We start from the raw sequence: 12,165 nt of genomic DNA, 5'->3' as shown, positions 1-12,165 counted from the left end.
AACACTTTTCTGGCAAACGTAACAGATGTTGGTCTTTTTATACGAATTAAAAAAAAAAAAAACTTATTCAAACTTCTACTTTAATGAAAGGACATGCATTATGCAAGGACAAAAATCCTGTAGAGAAGAGTTAAAAAAAATATCGGATGCATTTACAAATAAAAAATTTCTAATTTTTTCCCTTGCATTCCTGAAAATACCTTTTAACAGTCAAAATACATATATTTTAAAAATAGAATATTTATAGAAAATATCTTACTGTATAATTTTCAGTGCTTTTTTTACCATTTAATTTTTGTTATGAATTTGTGAAGAAGAGTTGTATTCTTTTTAAATTTAACTATAAATATTCCCTTAAGTGGATTTAACTCATAATATTAAACAATACCAGCAATAAATTTCCTAAGGTTTTTTTCCCCCTTAAAAATAATCTTTTTTTTAACCTACGATATTTGCTATTGAATTGGCTTTTTATAACGTTCAAGGACTCAATTTTTATATTTAAATTTTCGAGTTTTCATACCATATACCATACAATTAATACTTTCCCAATGAAAATAATGAATGTCAGTTATCAATTAAAACTGCCATGCTATATTCTATATTAATATGCAATATGCGATAAATTGTGCATCATAATAAAAATAAAGTAAACAAAAAAAAAGAAATCCGATTTGATTTTAAAATGTAATAAAGTTTCATATCGCTTAATCAAGTTATTATAAAATTTTAATAGCTATATTTAACAGCATTATTCAAGAAGAAATGAGGAAACTTTATAGATTCATTCTTTTCCTATAAAACCAGGATTTTTTTCTTATACAAAACATAAATTTGATTTGTTAGTGAACATTTCATAAATATGCTGAATTCAAATAACCATGCTGTCATTAATGCATTGATTGCCAACCAGAAAATAACTAAGTATATTATATTTCTTAAAAATTGAGTGTTAAAATTTTATATTATCAGAAAATTTCTCAATTCAAATAAAAAAATACAAAATAAATAAATTTTATATGGTGTATACTGATAATCTGTTACTCTAGGATAAATAAGCTTTTTTTCAATTCTTACATTTATGGTCTTCTTTAGATATTATTATAATTTGGAAAATCTATTGTAGCTAATTTGAATTAATGCATTTAAATTGTATCCATAAAGTTATTGTAAAGTAAAAGGTGTTTAGCATTAAGAAATAAAATAATGTAGTCGTTAAAAACAAATTAATATACTAAATTGTTAAAAAGCGAACATCTAAAATTCAACAGTGATTTTCGAATGTAATCTCTAAGGTACTCTTTGATAATTGCATTATATTTATGCATGACTTCTTTCTTTGTTTCAATGATTAGTATTTTAAAGAAAAGATATTTTTCTTAAGTATTTTGAAGGCAATTCGGTTTCATACTAAATATCAACTAAACCATTATAATGAATTTAAATAACAATTTTCCGCTCAAAATTATATTATTATCTTTTGTTTTTTAATTCGACAAAAAGATGGAAAATGTTGCTTAAAAGAAAGTGACAATTAGTCTTATTTCTAGTGTGAAATTTGGTTTAGTTATTTTATCTTCCCCTTTGAAAGCTATTTTAAATTTATAGGTTTTAATAAAAATATTAATGAAGCAGTCTCAAAAGAAGCAGAATCAGGCCATCCAATAAATATAAATTCATCACTCGCATACGATCTTAAATTCAATGTTTCAAAGCAATAAAAAACAAATTAAATACCGTTTAGAGAAAAGTATTTCTTTAACCTCGTCTTTATGGACTCCATAATGCAAATTATTGCCATTTTATAATTCATTTTTAATTATTTTATTAAACTAATAAGATTATGAAACATGTAGATTGTCGGTTTAAGGCTTTTTTTTATATTCTATTTTAAAAATCTAGTCATCACTGTTAAATGCAATCATAAATGATAAATATACCAGAAATTAAATTCTTAACAGGTGAATAATCACAGAAGAAAATTTAATTGCCTTTGGATCAACCCCGTCATAAATATTAACAGTCACGATTAAAAAACAAAGTCTGCAATTGAAATTGAGCAAAGCAATATGCTTATGCATTCACATAAAGCTTTCATTTTAGCTGCAGGAAATAATAACAATAATGCTTTGAAAAATAAAATATTAGTCATGCTAGTAGCTATGATTAAGAGTTTTATTGGGAATACAAACTAAGAACTGGTGAAAAAATTGTATATACCATACATTAAATTGAAGATCATTGACACGTATGTTGCTGGTAGCAGGTCGCTGAACATGTATAGCAATGATATCTGAAATTAATCTTCTCCAGCTTAAAAGTCTGGCATGTCTCAATCTCCCAACCTACGCAATTCTAGGGTCTTAAGTGCCCTATCCCAAAACGGAGGGTCCCCGTCTTCAGGAAACTGTAATTACTCCAACCCACTTTATCATCTGCTCAAGCGATCGATCATGATTTCTTTGGTCTTTAATCGCTGCTAAGTTCTGCATCTTGTGCAATTACCGAACACAATCAAAATATGTCAGATGATTATTGAGGCTTAATGCGTCATAATCAAGCTCATCTCATCTCATGACGCCTCCCCAGGAGTTCTGCTAGCTGTTATTTTGGTCGTTTCGCGCGCTTTTGGGCTTGATACGTGCCCGTAATTGCTCATAGCTATCAGGCAGATTAGTAGCACAAAAGAGCTGCCCAGTTCTTATATTTTATCAATCTGCAAAGCGATTACCTACAGAACCTGGGGATTAAATTGGGTCTGAAGATGAAATAGAAACGCTTTAGGCTTCAGCAGCAACGGATTTGGTTTGAAAATTAAATACTGACTGAGCTTTAAATGCTTTATTTTCTGAAATAACATAAAGCATAAATAATGTTTTGATACAAGCTTCCAATAATATTTCATGAAAAAATAGCAATTATTTTAAGAAAAACACTATTGAAAATTTTTTGCTCAAAGAAAAGTCAATGTAACAGATTTTAGGAATAACTAGTTTTCTTTCTGAATAAAATAAGATCGCCAAATAAAAATAGTTTCTTTATGCTTTCTAATAAAGATTTATCAATATGTTAAACATTTAAAACATTTATCTTTTTTTAAATTGTTTCATATTCAAAAATCTAAGTTATTATTATCCTTCTTTTACTTAGATCTACAAGGAAGGGAATTCTTACATATATATAAATATATTTTTTTGATCATAATAGACTAAAATAAATCTAAGATTGCTACCAATATTGTAATTTAATTATTTCCGATTAAAAGTAATTAAAGTTTACAAATATATGTATATATATCGGATTTAAGCTCATTCTCGGATTACTCACATTCTTATTCATATCGTATTTAAGCTCATATTAATGTATAAATCCAAATAGCATTGATTTATCTTTATCAAATTATTTTGAAATTATAAAAATCCATCTTAATTTAATTCTTTCATGGAAAACTAGAAACTTCTTTTTTCTATTCTCATTCAAATTTTCAAAATTTCATGTTTCAATCAAAATGGATAAAAACTGAGAACTGAAAGACTGGACTTCGCCATTTAGGCTATAATTTTCTGTCAATATGACATCCTTGATAAAATTTATGAAAAAAATATTGCAGATTTCTTAATTGAGAAATTTACAATATTTCTGATAGATTTACAATATTTCTGTGATCAGTTTAAATGAATTATACAAACATTTGATTGCAAAACAAAATAGGATTAATATCGGATGAATCTCAGTTTTGAATCATAATCAGATGACAAGGACAACACCAGTCAATATTTTAATTATAACTATCTCGCCCACTAACAAGAAATATTTGATTTTTGATATCGAATTGAATATGCATCAGGTTAATATATATGAGGATATTTAGTGGAGTCCATTTTGAATTTGGAACTCTCAGACCCCGATGCTTACTGCTTATACATTTTGTAAATATAGTAAATATTTATTTATTATTATTTAAAAATAAAATATATTTCTTATCAAAGGACACTTATAATTATTTACTTAAACTTGACAAGTCAACTTGATTGCTGAATTATTTATTTTGTCCATTTATCATTCATGCTTTTTTTTTAAAGACGTACATCAAATTTTCGGGAAATGTTAATAAAAAAGCATTATCTCTACCTCAAAAAGGTCTAATTATCGGCAATAACATTTCCAAATATTACCTTTAAAGTTAGTCATTGCATCATGTAATCATATCACGTACCTCAAGCTACCAATTATATAATATTCTTAAAAGAAAATATATTACCTTCATTTTTATAGTTATGTTCGTTGGGTCTCTTCCCCATTTGAGTTCATCTTCTCATCATGGAACTCCCATTCCTAGTGAAAACATCAGAAATAAATCACATAAAACTATTATATAATTAAAATGTCCATCTCTTTTAATTACGTACATCAATAAAGCAGCGATAACCAATTGCTTCAAGAAAAGTTAAGATTTCAAAAAGTGATAAGTTTGATAAAATAGGATCAGATATATCTTGATGTCTAAAGAAGTTTATCATAGAAAATTTTCAGATTTTATCTTATGTCAATATATTTTTAGAGGAACTGGCCATTGAAAAAGACCAATCCCATAGTTTTGTGACATATATGACATTACTTAAATGAGGTGACATTACTTAAATTTGATAGAAATTTTAAATATGGAGTTTTTAAAATCATGCGCAGATAATCTTTGATTAGAAATAATATATATTTAAAAGAATTGATATAGTTAAAAAATCAAATTATAATGAAACATTCTCACGCCGAGTTAAAATTTAATTTTGGCATCCACAGCGGATCTTGCTGGAAGAGAAAAGACGTGACATTACAGCACAATGAAAGATGATGCACAGTTAAATAATAAATGGTAAACACAATTTAATTTATCATATGATTATTATTTATTTTATCAAGTAATGTCATATGTCTTTCCATTTATCAAAAATCTTGGAAGAATTTCTTAAAACTCTAAGCTTTTCTAAAATGTCATGTATCAATCTAATACCCTAGCGATAAGGAAACATTGAATAAAAGATTTCGGTAAACTTTTCAAACCTATAAAATTTTGAAAAGTAAATTTTTGAATTAGATTTCTGTAAATCGTAAGACAGTAAGTATTAATGAAAATAGTAATCCCTAAAACCAAACTGAACCAAGTGAATTGCTTTCTGCAGGAAGTTACATAAATTTGAAATACTAATAGATTTGTAAAATAATTATTTTAATCTTAAAAAATGAGAAAAGAAGTCGTTTTTATTCTTTGCCTCTTCAAAAAGGGCAAAGAAATAAAAATTGGGAAAGCAAAAAAGAAGAAAAGAAAATTGTATCATGTATCTATTTTAATGCTACAGATCTAAAATTGATATTATAATTCTTAAGCTTGAAGAGTCAATTTTTTTAATGCTACAAAATCTAAGAATTAATTAAGATATATGATTAATTTAATTATTTTCGTTTTGGTTATCTTTTGTCACTTTCAAAGCTATAATCTCCTCAAAAATACAAATCATTAAATAAAAATATCACGAAAATTATTCGTAAACAATTTTTATTGCTTTCATTTTAAAATGTTATATTTATACAAGAGGAAAAAACTTATCATGATTTTTATATATTGTTCAACAATTTATTTTAAGTGCCATCCTATAAAAAATTAACAATTCTTAAATTAACAGATTTTTATTTTCCAAAGTTTTGAATTGCGTTTGAAATATCAGATGCAGTAATAAAATGTGGTTGTCTAGTGGGTTTTTTTCAGGTACATTACTTTAAATTGAATTTAAGAGTATGTAGTTTCCTATACAAAATTGAATTAATTTTACAATTCAGAAACAGAGTTTTGATAATGTAATCATTAGTTTATGAACAATGCAACAAATTTTTTTTTTCTGGTATGTTCTTTGTAACTGCACGACTCTCGAAACATGTAACCAGAAATTGATTCCTAATTTTATAACTAAGTTCAACAGAAAAAAATAAAAATTTTCATTACATTTAATGATTTAATATAAATATTTTCTTATAAATTAAAACAACGCTTACTCAATCTAGTTTAAAATTTACTAATCGGCTTTTAAAGTTTTGATTTTTATCAATTATTTAAATAAACTGTAAATTTTTCGTCTTCAATTGAAACGAAGTTTTAATGAGTATTACTCAACAACTTACGAAACGAAATAAGCAAAGCCTACATTTTTTTCAAAACTATTTTAACAAAACAGTTTTCATTAAACAAATTTGGAACAAAAATGATTGATTGAAAAATTAAAAAAAGTATTGACGACATTCAGATTTTATACTATCATATGGAATTTAAAATAAAGTTAAAACTCATTGAAAGCTATATGTATTTTTAAATAATTTTTTTTATTTTATATAAATAATATAATATTTATTTACAATATCCCTAATTCATATTACTATTTTTTTTCTTTATATATTTAATACCGAAAAAATAATACATTCGTAAAAGAAAAATTTGTTTTTATATTATTTGAGATAAATGTGACCAGTTCTTACATGCTATCTCAATAGAAAGGCGAGATGGTATGTAGGAGATGGTCAGATTTACTATAATTCGCGATATTTAAAATTCGTGATATTAGTTTTTTTTTTGGTCACTTTAATTTTTTTTGTCCAAAATCCTTGATTTGGTTGACTTTAAAAGAGCAAAATCCTTCTGAAAATACCACTTATTATAAGACAGTTACTATATTTTTAACGCGTAAGATTTCCTTAAAATTTATAATAAAAAAAAGAGAGCTATACTATATTGTGGCAGTTTCACAATTAATTTCAACAATAAACGTTAACCAAAATTTCACTGAAAATATTTTTTTGATAACTGTTTTCTTTTTTTCATAACTTGTTATTAATATTCAAATTATGGGACAATTTTGTATGTAGGTTTTTAAGGTTAAGTACATATGTAGGTTAAGTACAACACAATTTTCCTAGTGAAAATTTGATATTTTTCCTCTTTTCATGAGCTTTAAGATTCTGAGTTATGATATGGAGGAGAAAATATTGTATTGCAGTTCTGAAAAAGTTGATTTATTATCTGAACAAAATAATTGTTAATATAACGAGTATTAGTTAAATAAATGGATGTAATTCAACAATGTTTTAAGCGTGTTCGAATTAATTTTTATAAAAAAAAATTAATTAATAAATTAATGCACTGAAGCTAATAATCGGACAGACCAAAGCAAATTTTAAAAAGATTAGTAAAAAAATGGCAGATTTAACTTTTAAAAAATATTAAATTATTTGAGAAACAAGAAGAATCAAAAGAAAATTAACAAAATATATAAAATAGTAATGCGATATAATTATGTATTGCAGTATCTCTTTCTTTCTCTTATTTATTTATTTTGCTAAAAATAGGTTTTTGTTTTAAAGATAAATCATGTTTGTGCTTACAGATTGCATCGTACAGAAATATTAATCCGATAATCAATTAATAATAAAGTTATAAATGACAAAAAGAGTACACAAATTAGTTTTTTTCCCGACATTCCTTTTTTTTTTTTTTTTTGCTAATTATAGCACAAATAAGCAAAAGGCAACATGAGCATTTGTGGTTTTAACAGTCGCATTTGATAATAAGTTACGAAAAACAAATTAGGCATGTAACTGAAAAAAGAAGAAGAAGAGGAAGAAAAAACTAACCTACATCGGTTTCAAATTTGAAACACTTGTAAAAACTAAGGGGGGAAAATGCTTTCTTCAAAGATGTTCGAGAAACAGAAAGAAAATTACTCGTGTTAAGGATTACCAGGAAATGTTATTCCATGAATTCGTTAACATAAAACTCGGTAGACACGCTACTTTTACAAATATATATATATATATATATATATATATATATATATATATATATATATATATATATATATATATATATATATATATATATATATATATATATATATATATATATATATATATATATATATATATATATATATATATATATATATATATATATATATATATATATATATATATATTTTGGTTCTTATTAATGTTTATGTCCGTTTTTTTTTTTCCCTCCAATAATAAAGTTTATATACGGTTAAGATATTATTTCTTTTATATGAAGAAATGATGAAAAATATTTGATAATAAGAGCTTATAATTACAAAGATAAAAAAAATTATTCTTCATCAAATTCAAAATCTTTTTGTTGCTTGAGAATGCATGATCAAGTAATTTATTTCCAGCAACCGCAATGGTTCGTGCACGTTTTATAAATAACCAAGGCTTTCAATGCTGAAGGAAATAAGACAAGGCTATAATCATAAGGATAACCAATACACACAAAAAAAGTGTTCCTTTGACTCATCTACTTATTTTCTTACATTTAAGCAGTATAAAATTCATTAAATCTCAAAAATAAAATATTATGATTGTAAACATAATTCATGGAAATATCACTTGCTTTTCCAAATTTCAACTTCTGTGTAATTATGCTATTTTAAAATGTGATTTTTTATTGTTATCATAATTTCATACAAAATTTCTTTATTTATAGGTTCATTATATTTTATTTATTTTACATCAACTGATATTCCATGAATAAGAGTTCCTTTAGTATATTTTTTATCATAAATAGACATTGAAATAAAAATATTAATTGCTAAAATTAAGTTGGCGATAAATAAAACTAGCTAAAACAGTATTATATAATAGGATGCAGATGGGATTTTCCAATTCCATATATATTTTAAAGCAGCAGTCATTGGAAAGTTGCTTAACTTATTGGATTATAGTTTAACTTAATGTATTAATTAAGATTCTATCTATATTTTTATTTAATATTAATACAAATAAATGCCAAATATAATAACTGAAATGTTCCCATTTTCCCTGGTATTTTCACCTTTTTATGTTTCTTAAATTTTAACGTGCAATCTTTAGTTATAAAAAAATATCTTTTGTTTATAAATATTACTCATTAATGTGTATTTATTTATTTATTTTGTGGAATATACTATAATATTTATTATAATGATAGATGAATTAGAAAAATGTGTTTCAACAGCCGAAAAATGATAAAGAAAAGACTTTGAATTTTATATAATGATATATTAATTTTTTTTCATAAATAAAAATACAGCAATGATGTTAAATTTAAATAGATAAAAAATGATTTTATTTTTTTTAAATATTTTTATTTAGAAAATTTTATTAAAAAATGTTTTTAATTTAATAACATCATATGATATTTGTATATGATATTTGCAAGAAAATGTTTTCTTTATTTACAAGAACTTTATCAGGAACAGATTTTTATATCAAAATTTTCTGCATACTGTAATAAAAAATGGTGGGAAAATGGATATATTTATGATTTATATTTCATATTTGATGAATAAATTTTCTTTAGTTTACAAAATAAAATTAATACATAATTGGGATGAAAAGCCAAGGATATTTCATACACAATTGAAACTTCTTTTGAACATGGTGTTTTCGGTTGGTTGTTCTCAAGATCTAGAACCAAACCGTTTTTGCATATTAAATTTAAAACTTCACCCCTTTCTCTCCCTCTCTCATCCCCACCTGGCTTTCTCTGGTCGTTCACCCTCGCTGAAGGGTACGACCCCTACCCCTTTACGCAATAAAAAGAAATTTTAAAAAAATATCCCGAACCTAGAAAGAGCCTCACATATCCTGGTCTTTCACGAACGGAGTACAATTATATGAAGTATGAGCGTTCTTTTCTCTCGCGCGCTTTTTTTTTTTTTTAAATGTGAGATGACTTATGAGTTCCTTTTCTTTGAGTAGAGCATCTTCAATGGAAACACCCTTAAGAAAGTCCCAATATAAAGATTCTGCTTTTAAAAAAAATATTTTTTTCATCCCTCCTTCGTTATTTGCGAAACCGAAGTGGATTTGAAGAAACACGAATGAATAAGGAAATCTTCAACAGTCAAAATAATTATATTTCGGATTGAATTTATAATGCTCAAGATTTTTTTTAGCATTTTGTCAAAAAAAAAAAAGTTTTTTTTTTTAATCGCATAAATTTAATTTTTTTTTTAAGTTGTGAATTTTAATTTTAACAGAAGTTAAGCATTTTAATTGACATGAGTATAAATAAAAGAAAGAAAATTTGTTAGTTCAGATAACTATTTGCAGTTTTGAAAAAAAAATTAAGTATTCAAATAAATAAGTAAGGGAGTAATATGAGCTGTTTTTTTTTTTTTTTTTTTTTTTTTTGTAATTTTATGTAAAGCTGATTTGGAAAATTGTACATATGATAAATCCTTATCGATCTCGAAATTACAATCAATTATTTACCACTATACAGAATATTTTTAAAAAGTGTAAACAACATTAATAAAATAAATTATTTTATTAATTTTTTTATAAAATATTTTTTAATAAAACGGATTATTTTATTATATCAATCAAGAAAATCGATTTCTTGATTTTGACTAAAATTAAAAGTAATTCTTCTGTAAACATCACTATTTAATTCCAGAATTATAAAAAGTTTTCACTGAAATCAAATATCAGGAAAATTAAATAACATTTTGATAATTTTATAAACATTGATAAAGTTTTTCACAAATTCCATTAAAAAAAACTATATTTAATAAAAGTTTTTAGTTGTTAATGTATTTCACGTAATAAATGCAAGGAACTTATCTATTTTTTAAATTTAATTATTGGTATAATATTTTAACTTCTTATTTGAATTGCAAAAACTATGTTTGTGAGATTATTTAGATTTTTTTAATTAATTAATCCCATAGCAAATATTTTTAGGATAATATATAAATTTTTTTCCAACAATATGATTTAAATATGATTTTTAATTTCCCATCTTATGTCAAAGATATTATCTATTTACGTAAAATCAATTATCACAAAATTTTTCCAATTATTAGACAACTTCCGAAGCTATTTACAGTAAACAATTCTAACATATACTTCATTTAAATTTCCTCTTTTCAAATGCGTGTAAATAATTATTTTAAAATTTACTTGAAAGTCGCAAAGAAAAAAAAAATAATAAAGAAGGAAATGTATGCAACTAATTTAAAAAAAATAAAGATTAGTATTTCAATTTCAATTTAAATATAATTTTAAAAACACTTCTCACTGTGTTATTATGAAATTAAATTTCTACTATTAACTATGTAAACATATATGATGTGATGTCAATGAATTGTTTTTATTAATTTAAGGATCTGGAAATAATAAATAAAGGGACTTATCTTAAATAACAATAACATTTTCTGAACTTATATTGAAATTACTTTTATGGTAAAATACAGAAAAATAAAAAAATAAAAAAAAATCAACAGATGGCATATGTATTTGTTTACATTCTACACTGATTGATTGATTCGATATGTTCATGAAAACATTCAAAATATTCCAATTTTAGATCCCCATTTTTGTTCCAAACTTGATCATTTCTGGATTCTAAAATGCACATTTACTGCAATATCAATAAATAAAAATATATTTTTTTTATCCTAATGCTATTAGGCCTAAACTCCGAGACAGAGCGAGTCTCCTCACATGCTACAGCCGCACGGAGGGGTCTTCATGCGGCATCAGAAAATGCGATCCCTCGGTAACCGGCATCGAAACCAAAACAAAACATAAACATGGCAAGGATTACGCGAAGAAAAAAATCCTGTCAAAACAATGGCCTACCTGTCAAGAAAGGTGGTTTCCTTTGTCCATCCAGAGGCAATTAACAACATGCCGAAATACAATGAAATCAGATGGCAGGGCTCGATTAGGAATCGGACATCAGCGTCTGTTTCACTACGGCATCTGCCGGCGGGAAAGGAGGAAGTAGTGCATGCGCAGTGACGTCAGGGTTGCGTCACTTGAGTTCCACTTTCCCACCCTACCCCTTTCAGGAGTGAAAGCTCCAACCTAACCCTATCCCCTAGTGCACCCCTTTGCGGACTGGTTACCCCTTTTTCTCGGGCCTCTTCTCCTCCACCGTGGGACTTAACGGTTTCTTTGAAGAACTTTTCCCCACATTTTCGTATTCTTCAGGGGTGGGGTGACCTTTTTTATGGCCCTTTTTTTAAGTAAAGAGAACTTTCTTTGTTCCTTCTGCAGAGCCTCAATCTTTTCACAGTAGAGGCAATATTAAGGTGTTTTAGCTGCAAGGTAGAATCTTGC

General features: G+C 25.5%; 1 long non-coding RNA gene across 2 annotated transcripts in view; it reads right to left on the bottom strand.

Moving 5' to 3' along the window:
- Nucleotides 1-11,832, bottom strand: part of LOC129963581 (uncharacterized) — a 195,965-nt gene extending 184,133 nt beyond the window's left edge. Inside the window, exons 1-2 of one of the 2 annotated variants that reach the window (XR_008783992.1) lie at nt 11,683-11,832; nt 4,262-4,335 (exon numbers count right to left, since the gene is read on the bottom strand). This is a non-coding gene — a long non-coding RNA (uncharacterized LOC129963581). The remainder of the gene's footprint in view (nt 1-4,261; nt 4,336-11,682) is intronic. The other variant, XR_008783991.1, reaches the window with a different exon arrangement.
- Nucleotides 11,833-12,165: the final 333 nt, after the last annotated feature.

Source organism: Argiope bruennichi, chromosome 3 (assembly GCF_947563725.1).
Source record: "Argiope bruennichi chromosome 3, qqArgBrue1.1, whole genome shotgun sequence".
NCBI classification, from domain to species: Eukaryota; Metazoa; Arthropoda; class Arachnida; order Araneae; family Araneidae; genus Argiope; species Argiope bruennichi.
Note: the sequence above shows the minus strand (reverse complement) of the source record. Positions and strands in the feature narration are given on the sequence as shown.